At 42.6% G+C, this 13,642-nt stretch overlaps 1 protein-coding gene across 2 annotated transcripts in view; it reads left to right on the forward strand.

Moving 5' to 3' along the window:
• Window positions 1–7,923: 7,923 nt before the first annotated feature.
• slc8a1b (solute carrier family 8 member 1b) overlaps window positions 7,924–13,642 on the forward strand; it is a 72,495-nt gene continuing 66,776 nt past the window's right edge. For both annotated transcript variants that reach the window (XM_057046864.1, XM_057046863.1), the window contains exon 1: window positions 7,924–8,338. The gene's annotated coding sequence lies outside the window, so the exon portion shown is untranslated. The remainder of the gene's footprint in view (window positions 8,339–13,642) is intronic.

The following is a 13,642-nucleotide window of genomic DNA, read 5'->3' on the forward strand; positions in this document are numbered from 1 at the left end:
ACACAAGAATTCCATTTTTAGGTTTTTAAACTTATTTTTTTGTCATGACCGCTTTTTTTTCCTCCTTGTGGGGCCACAGGAGGGTGCAGGGGCCAATCCCAGTTGCATCTGGTTGTAGGCAGGGTACAACCCCGGACAAGTCTCTAGCTGAGCATTTGGGGGTTTTGTACCTTGCTCAGGGGTGCCTCGGCAGTGCGTCGAAGGTATCCTGGCACCATGAATCTGGGATGGAAATATTCAAGTGGTGTTATGTTGTGGGTTAAATATTGCACAGCTTCAAGTTGAAATGGATATTGATTGATATGTAATCCTCTATTTGGATACTTCATGTCCTGTAAGGGCAGCACGGACGTTAGCGCAGTTGCCAGTGAGTCTGGGTCTACTTTACACATCCTCTGTTTGTCCATGTGGGGTTTCTCCAGATGTTCCAGTTTCCAAAAACATGTACTCTGTATGTGTGTCCTGTGATGCTCCAAGCTGATATAAGTGATGTAGAAAGCATACTAACAATGTAGTGATTGTAATTTTCTGCTGGAGGGAAACTTTTGCGTTGAGCTTATGCCTACCTTTGTATTGGGTTGGTCTTGTGTTTCTCTTCAAGGATATGTGCCAAGTTGTAGCACTTAAGAAGCCTCTAATCCATTAAAGCATCCCTCTGAGAGATGTATGGACCCAGAGAAAATGGCCCACAGGATGACACTGCCTAGTCTGGACCAGAGCACTTCGAACAATAAAGGTTAGACCCTGTGCAGACCCCACAGACTGTAGCCTGGCATGAACATTGTTTCCAAAGCCACAGAGGTCTTAGACATTCATAGAAATTTAAACAACCCATCAAAGACTTTGGGAGGTCAGGCTTGAAATTGTGGTTATAAAGTGGCAGTAATCTATAGTATATTACAAAATGACACAAATGTCTGGCTGGTTTTCAATTTTATTCTTGAGGTTTGTCAGTAATTGCAGTTATGAAGTGCAGACAAGGCTCCATGTGGTCTGCCCAGTGTGTGTGTGTGTGGGGGGGGGGGGCAGCTTGACCAAAAACATCACAGAGACGTGTCCACTGTGATCAGCACTTGTGTAAATGTCAAACCTGTTTGTAGTGCAGGTAATGAACAAATCCCTGGATCTTAAAGGGGAAAGAAAACAGAATGAGAAAGAGGGAAGGAAACAGGAAAAAGAGGAAGTGGAAAAGGTGGATAAGTGGCAGAGTTGGAGTGGAGTGGAGAGGATGACAGGGATGAAGGGATGAATGTTTTTCTGAGATAAGAGCAGAGGAAAATGAAGGTGCCGATTGAGCAGGAGAAAGGAAATTTTGAGAACAGGGCAGACATGTAGGAGAAAAGGGGAGAGGGAAAGGAGGGAGGCGATGAAATGCAGAAAAAGAAAAAGGAGCAGTTGATGGGATGTTCCTGCATAAAAGCTGAAAACAAATGAGGAGAAGAGTTTTCAGTATTCAGCCTGTCTGAGAGCTGCTGAACCACAACGGCTCTGTGTGTCCTGCAAATGCGTCAGTCTGTCACTGCTGCGTTTGTGCTGAGTCCACATGTTGAACGCACTTTAAAACGCACACACACACACACACACACACGCACACACACCCTCTCTCTGTCTCTCATTGTCCTAAACACTTTTACGATGTCAGTTGTCAGATGGTGGCGTCGTCGTCACTGATGTCCATTCAGGAGAATCAAGTTGTCATATTTTCCATCTGTTATCGTCTTTTACTTATCATCCCCGATGGAAATTCTTGTAGTAATTATCAAAAGGATTAGAATCTATATCTAATATTAGTTGGTTCACCTACATTTACCTTTCTTTTTCTTTGACAGCTGACGGGAAAATGACAATGCTAAATTAACAACGTGAAGATGAAGAATTCCAGATTAAGTTTGGAGCGGATTTAAAGCATTTGGTTTGTCTAACTCATCAGTGTCAGAGTCCGCTCCTGCTTTTCTTCGTGTTCAAAGGTTTTTTGTTTTTTTTACCAAATCAAAGTGCTTGGTTGGCTCCAAATGTGTGTGTGTAGAGACGACCGTGATATACCTGCTGCATTCTAGCTGATGCTTCATCACATTACAGGCCCTTTTTTTTATCCATACAGTTTGTCAGCAATCAACTTAATTGCATTCCTGCTGCTGTTGTCTGTGCTTGAGTGGCAGAATGTGATGGACAGACTTGAGTGAGATATGCAGGACAGGTCCCAAATGTTAAATTTAGGAAATGATTAGGCTGTGTAATGTATAAACACAGACTGATATTCTGTGTGGAACAAGAGCACGTCTACAAATACAGGGGTAATAGGCTTATAACCTCACCATAAGGTTATTGTGATTTCCCTGTCTGTGCAGCTTCTTGTATGTATACCTAAGTGCAACTTTAACTGACAATTGTCAGACTTGCTGTCTGTTAAACTTAAAAATAGCCACAGCTATTTTCAGCAGCAGCACTCATCCTTTTAGCGTTGCTGTTGGTGATTTATGTAGATGTTGCGCAACAGAGTTAAAGTACAATCAAGGGTCAACCTTCTGAACAGAAATGGGCCAAGAACAGACCCCTGGGGGATGCCTTACCTTAATCAAGAATTGAAGGTGCGATCTCTGGAGGCCAGGAACTGAAACCTTGATCTGTGTGCTGTTCACATGTGTGATAGTTACCATTTGTCCTTTTCAACCTTCGTCATTAAAGTTTCACACATTGTGCACTTCATCAAATGGCTGGTTGCTTCTCTCTGTTACTCTCTTTCTCTCTCTCTCTCTCCCTCTCGCTTTCTGTGTTTGAGGACACAGCAGACTGCAGGCAGGTTTTTCGTCACAGCTGATGTCTGGTGATCTCCCTTCTTTTATTTCACCTCTGTTACTGTTTTCCTCTGCTGACATTTCACACTAATCTGGTTTGGCAGACTGATCATCGCTGCCCTCTGGACAGTTCCCCATTCAGCTTCACAGCGGACCTGCTCTTTTTAGTTTCCTCACAAATTCCCATGAGTTTCCTTTATTTTGTTCTTTTTTCTAACTTTTCATTTATAGTTTATGTTATAATGTAATACAAAATAAAGGAAGCCCAGCGTATAACATACAGCAGGGATGGCCAACCAGTCCGAGCCTAAGAGCCACATTTTTTACTGTGTTACCGCAAAGAGCCACATCATACACATGGGCACACATCAACATCACCACATCCCTTCCTCACACACACAGACCTCTGCTTAGCCAGATTTATTGTAAATGTCACACACCAACATGATAATGACAGAATTTGACTACTACAGACCACGGGCCAGTCATTTTTAACAATGAACATTGTGTGCACTGTCTCACACACACAAACTCTCAATTCAACTAAGTCCACAAACAAAAATATAATAATTTAAAAAAAATATGTTCTCTTACTATGCATGTTGCTTAGTGGGACTTCTGGCATTCCTTGCTTTGAACAATCCTCTTCAAATCTGGCTTGTATTCAGTTGTTGCCAGGCAATTCTTTCACACGGTTGTCAGTCAGAACAGATCGATGCTTTGGTTTCACGTGTTTTAGGGTAGAAAACACAGACTCGCAGACGTATGTTGACCCAAATATTGACAGTATCCTAAGCGCAGCCCATTTGACATTGGGGTATTTTTCCATTGGCACACTTTTCCAGAACTCAATGGCCCCTTCCCTTAAAGCAGGTTTCAGTTGGTCTTTCTCACAAAGATCGATCATCTCCAACTCAGCTGCAGCCTCATCTGTGACTAGCGGGGCTTTCAAACAGTGCGGCTCCACATTAAAAGGGGCAACGAAGAATGCAATCTGTGGCCTTTTCAGTTGTAAATCACGGAACCGGGTCACGAAGCTTTCGTGCATTTTTTCCTGCCATTTTGAAGGCGAACTTGACACTAATTGTTTACTCAAAAGATCTTGTCCCTACTGAGAAACTTTGCGGTATTTTCATCTAACGTGCATGCGCTTTTGGCAAAAGTACCGTATTGAACTCAAGCGAAGCGAACATGCACATTAAAAAAACACAAACCCAAACTTCGATATGAACGTTAGAGCTGCATGAAACCAGGCAAAGGGCTTCATGCGGCTCGGGAGCCGCGGGTTGGCCTGGCCTGACATACAGGCTAGACTGCTCTTCCAGAGCTGTTTCAGTGACACCTGAAACTGGAAGAAGACAAGAACAGGCCAAGACATTTCCAATAAATATTGGTTTACACCTTTTAAATGATCTGTCAGCTCAGAGAGGATGAGAGGTGCTAGTTCCCCTCATTGGCTGTCCCTCACGTTGCTAATTCCTGCAGATGCTTCCAGCCTTATAATAGTTGTGTTTGATAAGGTGACACCAGGACCAGCATTCCCGTCGTCTCCACCTGTTCTCACGAGTTCAGCTTACAACAGGTGCTGCAAATGTTCTAGCCGGAGGAAACCATAGATTCGTGTAGAACACAGAAGATGAATGTCCAGCTTCCGTATTTACTATTCCACCATCATTACTACAGTCCAGCAATAAAATTGTCAACCGGGAAATTAATCTTCCATTCCCACGAGGGAAACTTGTGACACTCTACTGTTGACTGATTTTAACAAATCTGATTTTTTTTCTGAATTAAAAGCTGGGAAATGTGCGGTTTTAGGGATCAAACGCCTCCTGTCGTGTCGTAATTTGAACGGTTTGGCTGTGTGTTCTTCATTTGTAGCCGGTCTGATATTAGGGCTGTGCTTCCCCTTTGAGCAAAGTCATTCAGAGTGCAGCTCCCTTCACTTTGGCTTGTGCTTGTTTGAAGCTGCTTGATGATGCAACTGATGGCGGCCATGATGCCCCAGAGAAAATGTAATTTCATATTTATCTGAATGCTGCCGTGAAATTCCGAGACTTTTCAATTTGTTCTGATGCCACTGTCCGCGCGTGAGTGTGTGATAGAGAGAGAGAGAGACAGAGAGAGAGAATATAGATATTTGCCATACGATTTTTTTTATTGCACATTACACAGAGCAGGCCAACCTTGGGCTTAATAAAAATCGGTAGGATCAATATTAGGACAGTTTTACTTACTGGAGGTCGTCGCTTTCAAATGTAAAACTCTAAAATCACATCACACACTGGGTCAGTGACAGAGCAGGAAGGTCTCTTCAGTTTTTATCACTTTGCAAGGTCATGCTGACTCTGCAATCATGGACAATTATCCATAGGCTGGAGTTCTTTACTTTTTCCAACACATCAGTGGCCAGTTGGTGCATTTTGGGGGGAAGGGGGGGGGGGTCAACCAGAGGTCTTGTTTGTCCTGATCTCCTCTAAATCCATAGTTAAAGTGACAAGCTCATTGGTAGCTGTTAATGTCAGAGGTAGGTATCCAGAAGAATCATGTTCTGGAGGCTTAATCATAGCTGGAAAAAACTCCTGAAGGACAATGTATTAATACTCATCCAGCCATGTATGTATTTGTGTCATTTCTCTCTTTATTTTTATGCTTACATACCTTAAAGAGAGAGAGAGAGGAGAAGAGCTTTACCATATTTTATTTTGCACAACAGAGTGAACAGTTCTCCTTTCAAACAGCAGTCTCTTGTGATTAGAATCACTGTGGCATTTTAATCTATCTAATCTAATCTAATTCTAAATGGCTTCCTGGTCTCCAGGGACAACCTCGGCATGTATTCACCAAACATCACAAAGAAATTCAGGATAGTCCTTGAGGCAACAATATCTATAGAATATCTAGAGCCGTAGCATGTTTAATGTTTGCATACAGTAAGAAGTTTACTTCTAGGGATTGTTTGATAGGGTTGTGGAAAAGGAACAGGAATCTTAAATGTCAGTAATTTCAATCTTTTTCATTTCATATTTTTTATCTGATGTGGTTGTCAAAGAAGTGTAAATGGTGATGCTGAAGAACTGTTCCAGTTGTAATGTCTGGTGTTCTTCATAAGAGATCTGAATCTTTGTTGTCATTTTAGCAGTTTCCCATGACCCTGAATCTTGATAAGAATGACACTCTGAGCATCTCGTCCGTAATAGTAAAAATGGTGTTTGACTGACAGGCATGAGAATAATTCTGCTCTCAGAGGCCACCCATGGGTGCAGTTCCTCTGAATTATAAATGAAATCACCTGAAGCTCAATAAGCTTGTCTCTGAGCAGTCTTGCAGGGTTCTTCTGTACCATTTTTACAAATAAACTTGGGTTTCACAGTGGATGGAGACCAACCTACTGGCATTTGCAATCTTAACATACACTGATATCATTGTATACATATTTTAAACTGCATTTTAGATTGGTACCTGAAGATGACTTGCCTATTTTTTTGCAGTGGAACACTGAAGCAGAGGTCTGCTGAGTCGTGCCTTCACTGGAAATGTCAGGAGCTCTTGGCTCATCATATTCCAGGGATGTTAACTAATGATCCCAGTACATCCAAGCTGTTCCTCTGGTTTCAAAGGCCCTCCTAAACACCCCAAATCCCTCAGCACAGCCTCCCCAGCAGTCATTCCGTCTTCCAGGTCTCCGTTTGGAAAATCAGCCTTGGTAATCTCATTAACCACATGTTCTCTTCCTTCAACCACCATGGCTTCTCTTCTCCAGCTGTTTCTTTGCTTTTTAAATTTTTTTAAAAGAGTCTTTCTCACAGCTCTGACTATTGATCAGGTGACTTTCATATAAGTTCCTATAGGTGTGTATTCTGTAATTCACTTCAGCTCCCCCCCTCCCCAATTATCTCTTTCTTAACCTAATATAACATCTTCAACATGATAACCAGCCTCTCTGGTCAATCCCATCTCACTCAGAGAGAGTAAGCCCAACAGTTCCTGACACAGCATGATTTCATTTCTGTGATTTGGCTCCTGATGTGCAGTTGATGATCTCATCCTCTGATTTGATGAGTAACTCCCAAACCCTGCCTTGCCTTTCTGGAATGTCCTTGCAAAAATATGGTTGTCATTACATAGTTGCATCTCCCAGAAGGATCTTAGACCCCCGTTTTGCCTCTGTGACATTTAGACAGCAAAATGGGACAACAGACGCGTAATACCTGTTCACCCCGACCTGACCCAGTTATTCCCCATCAGCTGCTCATTATTCAGAGTTGAATCTAAGAATTTAGACTCATCAAGGTTTTTTTCTGGATAGTTCTCTTGCTTTATTGTAATTAAGCCCAGTGCAATGTTGGCCAGCTCTTTAATGCTAACTGCGGATTGTAAACCTTGTTTGGCCCACACATTTTTGGATTTACATGTATCCGCCTGATCTGTCCTGTGCTTGTTACCAAGCAACTAAGCTGCCCTCAATGCTATCAGGTTTCAGTATTTAGAGAAGGTTGCCTGATCCTCAAAGACTGAAATCTGACTAAAGGAAGTTTGTGATAAAACATCTAACCAGCTTCTAGAGTCTGAACAGATTTTTGCGACTGCTGCTAATAAATTGATTTGAGAACTACAAATCACCTGGTAATGATTTTCAGAAGTGTTTACTTTGGCTTCAAGACTCTGACTGTTGCTGATCTGTTTGAATTTCCAGAGCGTGGACATCAATACTCACATTTGCTAAACACTCAGTTGGTTTTTGAAATTGCTCATGATTTCTCACCGCTGTTGTTCCTAAAGGATAAACATCAGCAGCAGAAGATGGAAAATAAAGATTTTCAGGTTTTCTTCTGGCTCAACAGCTGCAGGAGATGCTGTGAATTTACACTTGGAAGTGACATATTCTCAGTTGAGGACTGTGATGTCCTGACGTGTGTCTGAGGGTCTCACTATTGATTCTGCTTTTTTTTTATTGATAGTGTAACAAAAAGGTGAGAAAATATCAAAAGTGAAGCAAACGCTTGCAGCGCGATCAAGGTAATAAAGCAGACCTGCACTCACACGCACTCACGCAAACGCGGCCCCTCTCGTTGTCACACTCGATCCTCTCCCCCCCCTTTCTTTCTCTCCCCCTCACTCTCTTTTCTCCTGCGCTCGCAGCGAAAGGAGACGGGGAGGGAAGAATGAGGAAGAAGTCGGCGGTGCTGCGCGTTTCGTCCCAACAAATACGGGTTTGCTGATAAGGCGCCACTCCGGTCATCCGATCATACAGGTCTCCCTTAATGGAAACGAAGAGTAGGCAACGGCAGCAAACAACAGCAACAAATAAAACGCTGTCGGTGCATGGGAATCTGGACTCCCGTCAGCTGCTTTTACGCGTCTCGCTTGGTGGATTCACCGCCTTGGCTGTCGTATAAGAGCTCCCCGCGTCTCCATTATCGTTCTCCACTCCCGGCTCACCTCTGCTACTCCTCCTCTTACTCCGTGTGCTGCTTCTATTACTAGATCTACAGCGCTGCTCAGTCTCCTCGCTGGATTCTTGGGCGCACTCTGGATAAAAGGTAAAATGTTCTCTGGCTCTCGTTCATTGCTGTTTTCACTCTTTACTCGCTGTTTTGTGGGTGGAAAGCTTGTTTTTGGAGGGAACCAAGTGGCTTGAGTGGGATGCAAAGGGCACCCGTAGCCTCACGGGGCCCCGAACATACCCGAAAGCACCATGCGTCGAAAGGTTTTGATGTGATGGGAAGACATTGTCCAGCTCACTACCCCACATTAAGCTTTACTCTCCGCTCCTTTTGTCCCGTGTGGCACAAAAATGTAAACAGAGATTAGAGCTGGATTAGAAATCATCGGATCCCGGTTTTCCCACTAACGCTGAACTGCTGTGCAGCATCCATCCCTCACTCACCCTCCTTCCCCGCTCCACTCTTCTTTCTTCCGTGTCTAAGTCTGACCGCCTGCCTCACTTATTCCTGGAGGAATAATAAAGATGCAGAGCACGTTCAGATAACAGCGTTCTAGCCTTTTTATAGACTTTGACTGTGTAAATTGGGTGGCAGTCGAGCATTCCGGAATAAAATTTAGTTGAGGTCCTTGGAGAGAGTAAACGATCCAGTAGCTTTAGGGTACAGTCGAATTCACATTTGCGCAGATCTGCACGCCCCCGTGGTTTGCGCCAAACAGTGCAAAGCTGGATAATGGAGTGCCTTTGCGCAACGGCGCGCACCCACAATTTAGCCATAAATACGGGCTGCTCATGCCCATTTGATGCTGCTGTACAGCTGGCATAAATAATATTAAAGGATGCGGGACACGGAAGCTTTTTATTCTCCTGATGTGACACTACATACGCTTGTTCCTGTGAGTGCTTGGCACACGAGGCAGGTACCAGCAAGGCTTTTCGATAAATCTTTTCCATCTGACTTAAGCGGGTGTTTCTTGCGCAGGAACTGTAGCCAACCCACTGTGGATGGTATGAAATATTAATCTATGCTAGAAGTCTTTCCCGTCGTATTTACCTCCCAGTAGTGGTGTGGCTGGTTTTTGATCAAAAAAGGTCCTGGATGAAAGTGTCTTCACGGTACATTTTAGTTGAGGTTACACATTTATGTTTTTCTTAATCCAAGTGGACCATCATGTTTTTAATCTGGCTGAGGAGAGGCCATATTACAGCCCCCTTCGTGCAGCTCCAGACAGGTGAATGTGTTCAGTACAGAAGTGGCTGCACCCAAGGAATGACTTCATCATTCGAAGAAACAGTCATTGTTAGGCAAATCCTGAATTATATTTAAAAAAAATTCTAAAGAAAACAGAAAAACATTCAACGGCCTATAATAATGTTCAAAGACAAGAAAGGATCCCATGAGCCTGAGCGGCTTTAAAACAACTATTAATGTAACATCTATTGCACAAAATCAGATTAAGACAATGGAGATTCTCTCTTTCTCTTCTGCAAAACTGAACCTGTTATCTGTTTAGAGTAAACAGTGGTGGCACGCAGAGGTCAAAATGTCACAAACGCATGTCGAAACTGGGAGGCACGGTGGTGAGGTGGTTAGCACGGTCGCCTGGGATCGGATCCACAACCAGCAGTGACACTGATGAAGACTCACCGTCACACAACAAAATTGATTGATGGACAAATGTATCTTACATGCTACAGCCTATAAAGACCCTGTTTACTGCCAAGTTATTGTGTGATACTTTGACCCAATGGGCATCCATCGACACCTAGAAATGAACAAATACGTGGCCTCAAGGGTCAATGCCTGACGAAGAAGTTCAACTCTCAGAAATCAATATCGATTAGCTGTAATCCATTCTTGACATATACTGGCTTTTTAAGATGCTACATTTCATTGCGTTGCATCTCTGGTGGGACCTGAATGATGTGAAAGCCTCATGAAATCAAATCAAATTGAAGTCATGACAATACAATAGCAAACATTTAAATATATATAAACACAGATGTTTCCATGTTAGCATTTCCACAATCCTTGAGCTCAGTCTGTTTTTCACCTGAAGAATATTCCCTTTTTGCCACAATCCTACCCTTGTGACAGCAGTCAGCAGTTATTGAGAAAGTTTTTACTGAAGAAATGTGGTTGATTCTCATTTTGCTGGGAACTGAAAAGAACCAAAAACAGTGAAATTACCATAAACCCAAAACAAATAGCTCAACGTTCCAGCCTGGTACATCCTAATCAACGCATGAGCTTCAGCAGTCATTTCTGTCACTTTTTTTGCCAGTAATTTCTTCCCTTAAGTCAAAGCTGGGGTGTTTCGTGAAATTGCCCCGGCAACCTCTCTCAGTCTCTCACTCAAAGCAGAGATGTTCTAATTGGAACCTCGGAGACTCAAACCAGCTGGAGAGCACTGCAGGTTTGCGTGAAAGTAAATGACACTTTCAAAGGATTGAATAGACACAACAACTTAAAGAGGCTCTCTCCGAGCCAGTCACATTTAATTTTCAACTACCACAAGCAGCGTGGCTGCCTGGAATCGAGATGTGGAAGATCAATGAATGAATTGTGGTGATCAAGTGATCATCCATCAATTGATCACCACAATTCAATAGAGACCTACTCATAACGTCACAGAGACACACTGTCCTATGGCTTCAGGAAAATAATTTCTGAGGCGGGGTTTTACTCCTGTTAAAACTGGAGTTTTCTATATGGCCACGCAGAATTCCCAGCATATGGTCTTCACTGGGGTCAGTTATTTGACATCATATCGGTGCTTGTTACCTCTTTCTTTTTCCAACGACATGAGGAAAGAGACAACAGGAGCCTGCTAGCCAGCCAAATTTCATGAGGAGGCACACTCAGTTCAGGCAAATTTGTGCAGTATTAGATATGGCAACTGTAGGTAATTGATTTTTTTTTACCTGTCAAACATGTTCAAAGAGATTTAGATGTGTAACAACTTCTAAAACATCCGAATTTCAAATAACCACACACAAAAAATGCTTTTATAGGAGTATTGTTGTGGGATTTGTCCTAAAGATCTATCACATCCAATATCTCTTTTCACAAATCCTTAATGTTGGATCCAACACCCACTCCTAGAATGAAGGCTTACTGTGATAAGTTTGAGAATAACTTTACATCTATTTGAAGACTGATTTATGTACCTTTTAATCTCTTTAGCGATTAAGTTTTTCTGGCTGACTACTTAATTTCCTTTAGTTTTCTGCTGCTGCTCTCCATTCTCTCCATTACGGACAGCGAGAAGCCCTGATGAAACATACAGTGACAGCAGCATCTCACGGCCTCCGTCCCATTATGATAAAAAGGCATCTCGAGCAGCTTTTGGCTAAAAGCGTCCAGCTCCATCTGTATTTGTCCCAGAATGTACTGTCTGCAGACTCAGCCGACTCCGCTGCACAAAAATATGCTTTTGTTGCTTCTCTTCTTCCTGTCTTGCATTTCAATTTTCTTGCCATCACACTCCTTTTGTGGAGTCGTCATCTCCAGTCTTTCTTTCGAAGCTCCCACCCCTCATTCTGCGCTGTTTACGCTTCTATATTGGTTCACACCTCTTTTACTCATTCTTTTACATTTTTGTCATCTTCTTTGGTCTTTGGTGACTGATTTCTTTGTGTTCTAAACACTGCAGATTTGTTTATCAGTTTTATTTTCTGCCACGTCTCTGCCAATATAGGTCCCAGGCTCTTTTTTGGTTGAGCCGGAGGCAAAATAAATGCAGCACCAGAGGCCAGACATGGCTGTATATGGAACAGAGAGACAAGAAGGCCAGTCAACCTGTTGAAACTGGTGTTTGACAACGATGATGACAGTTTTTGCTGTATATTTGTTCTCAAATATACAGTATACCACTACATTTTGTAGTTATTTTAGGCCCGTTCAGGCTCGTTATTACTCCTCCAATAACCCATCTAACATGCAATAAACACTACACATAATCACTATTTACTTCATACCTTTTCATGCTCTCTCTCCTAAACTCAAATAAAGAAATTTGTGTCCTCTCAAAGCACCAGAAGGCCTCAGAAACCTCTTTCATATGATATACATGAGCATTTACTTTTGACAATCATTGAGTGGTTGCCACACAGGTGTAATCACTGAAGCCTGAGATGGCATGGTACTGTGCTTTTGTTTTATTATTTAAGTAGTCCGACTGAGTGGTCTGTTTTTGTGTGTGTGTGTGTGTGTGTGTGTGTGTGTGTGTGTGTGTGTGTTGGCTGGGCTTGTCTCTTTGTGCTCTTTTTGAAATGGAACCAGGGTTTTGAGGTCAAAACACCAGGCAAAATGACAGCAGGATAGTCTGAAACCTGATATTTCAATTACCAAAGCCCAAATAGCAGGGACCTATTCAGCTGATGTGCCTCCGTGCTAAGAGCAGATTCACAAACACCCTTGAGTTGAAGTGCTCAAATCAGGAAGAGCACCAAGTTCTCATTTTTTTTAGCCTGTAAAGGCAGAGAGAGTAAGAACAAATGCAGGACATCATTCCCACCGCAGGCGCATAAATAAACAGACCGATAAGCCGCCTGATGGATGGTCTAGAAATAAATTGGTGTTCCTGTGTAAGATCGCGTGGAGGAAAAGAAGGAGCATACACTGTCATTTGGAGGCTCTTTATTCCGCAAATGCTCAAACAGCTGATTTGTTTGTCTCCATTTTAAACATTGTCATATCACAGTCATCTTTCAGTGGTGAGGTGGAAATGTTATGTAGATTCATTTTGACCTTTGGACAGTTCCAGGGTTCCTCTTTACAGTTAAAGTCATTAACCTCTGCCAGCTGCCATTTTCTTTGCTACATTAGGTGTTCACTGTAACAGCAGATACAACAGAAGTTCTTCCATTAAATACAATTAACCATTGCCCCCTTTAGTTTGGGTTTTATTAGATTAGATGTCTTTACAATGGCTGCTCTCGTCCCTTACTGGATGCTAAAAGATTTTTCCGACACCAGCCGTCACAGAGTGCATCCATTCTCAGCGATCATGCGAGAAGAAATACGAAATCCTTAAGTGAAAACAACCAAATCCCCAAACGCACTAAATGATTGATTCCTAAGAAATCCCACAGAAATCCTTGCAAGGCCGCACAAGAACGCGGAGCTGCTGCAACAGCATTAGCAGGCAAAATGCTTCGCTGTGAGATTGAGATTTAATTAAACAAAATAGATCTGTAATTTTGTTCAGAAATTGGTTTCTTCAACGATTGTTTTCATCTTTTCTCTGTCATAGACGTAATGATGTTAGTCTTTGTGCAACTGCTTTGCAGCAGGAAGCTCCCAAAGAAATTACACACCTGCATGCTTTCAACAGTATGTGAAAAAAGACATCACTCTGAGTTCCAAATGGATTCAGTCTCATTTGTTTAATGGCCT

The sequence above is a fragment of the Takifugu flavidus genome, chromosome 11 (genome assembly GCF_003711565.1).
Source record: "Takifugu flavidus isolate HTHZ2018 chromosome 11, ASM371156v2, whole genome shotgun sequence".
Classification (NCBI taxonomy): Eukaryota; Metazoa; Chordata; class Actinopteri; order Tetraodontiformes; family Tetraodontidae; genus Takifugu; species Takifugu flavidus.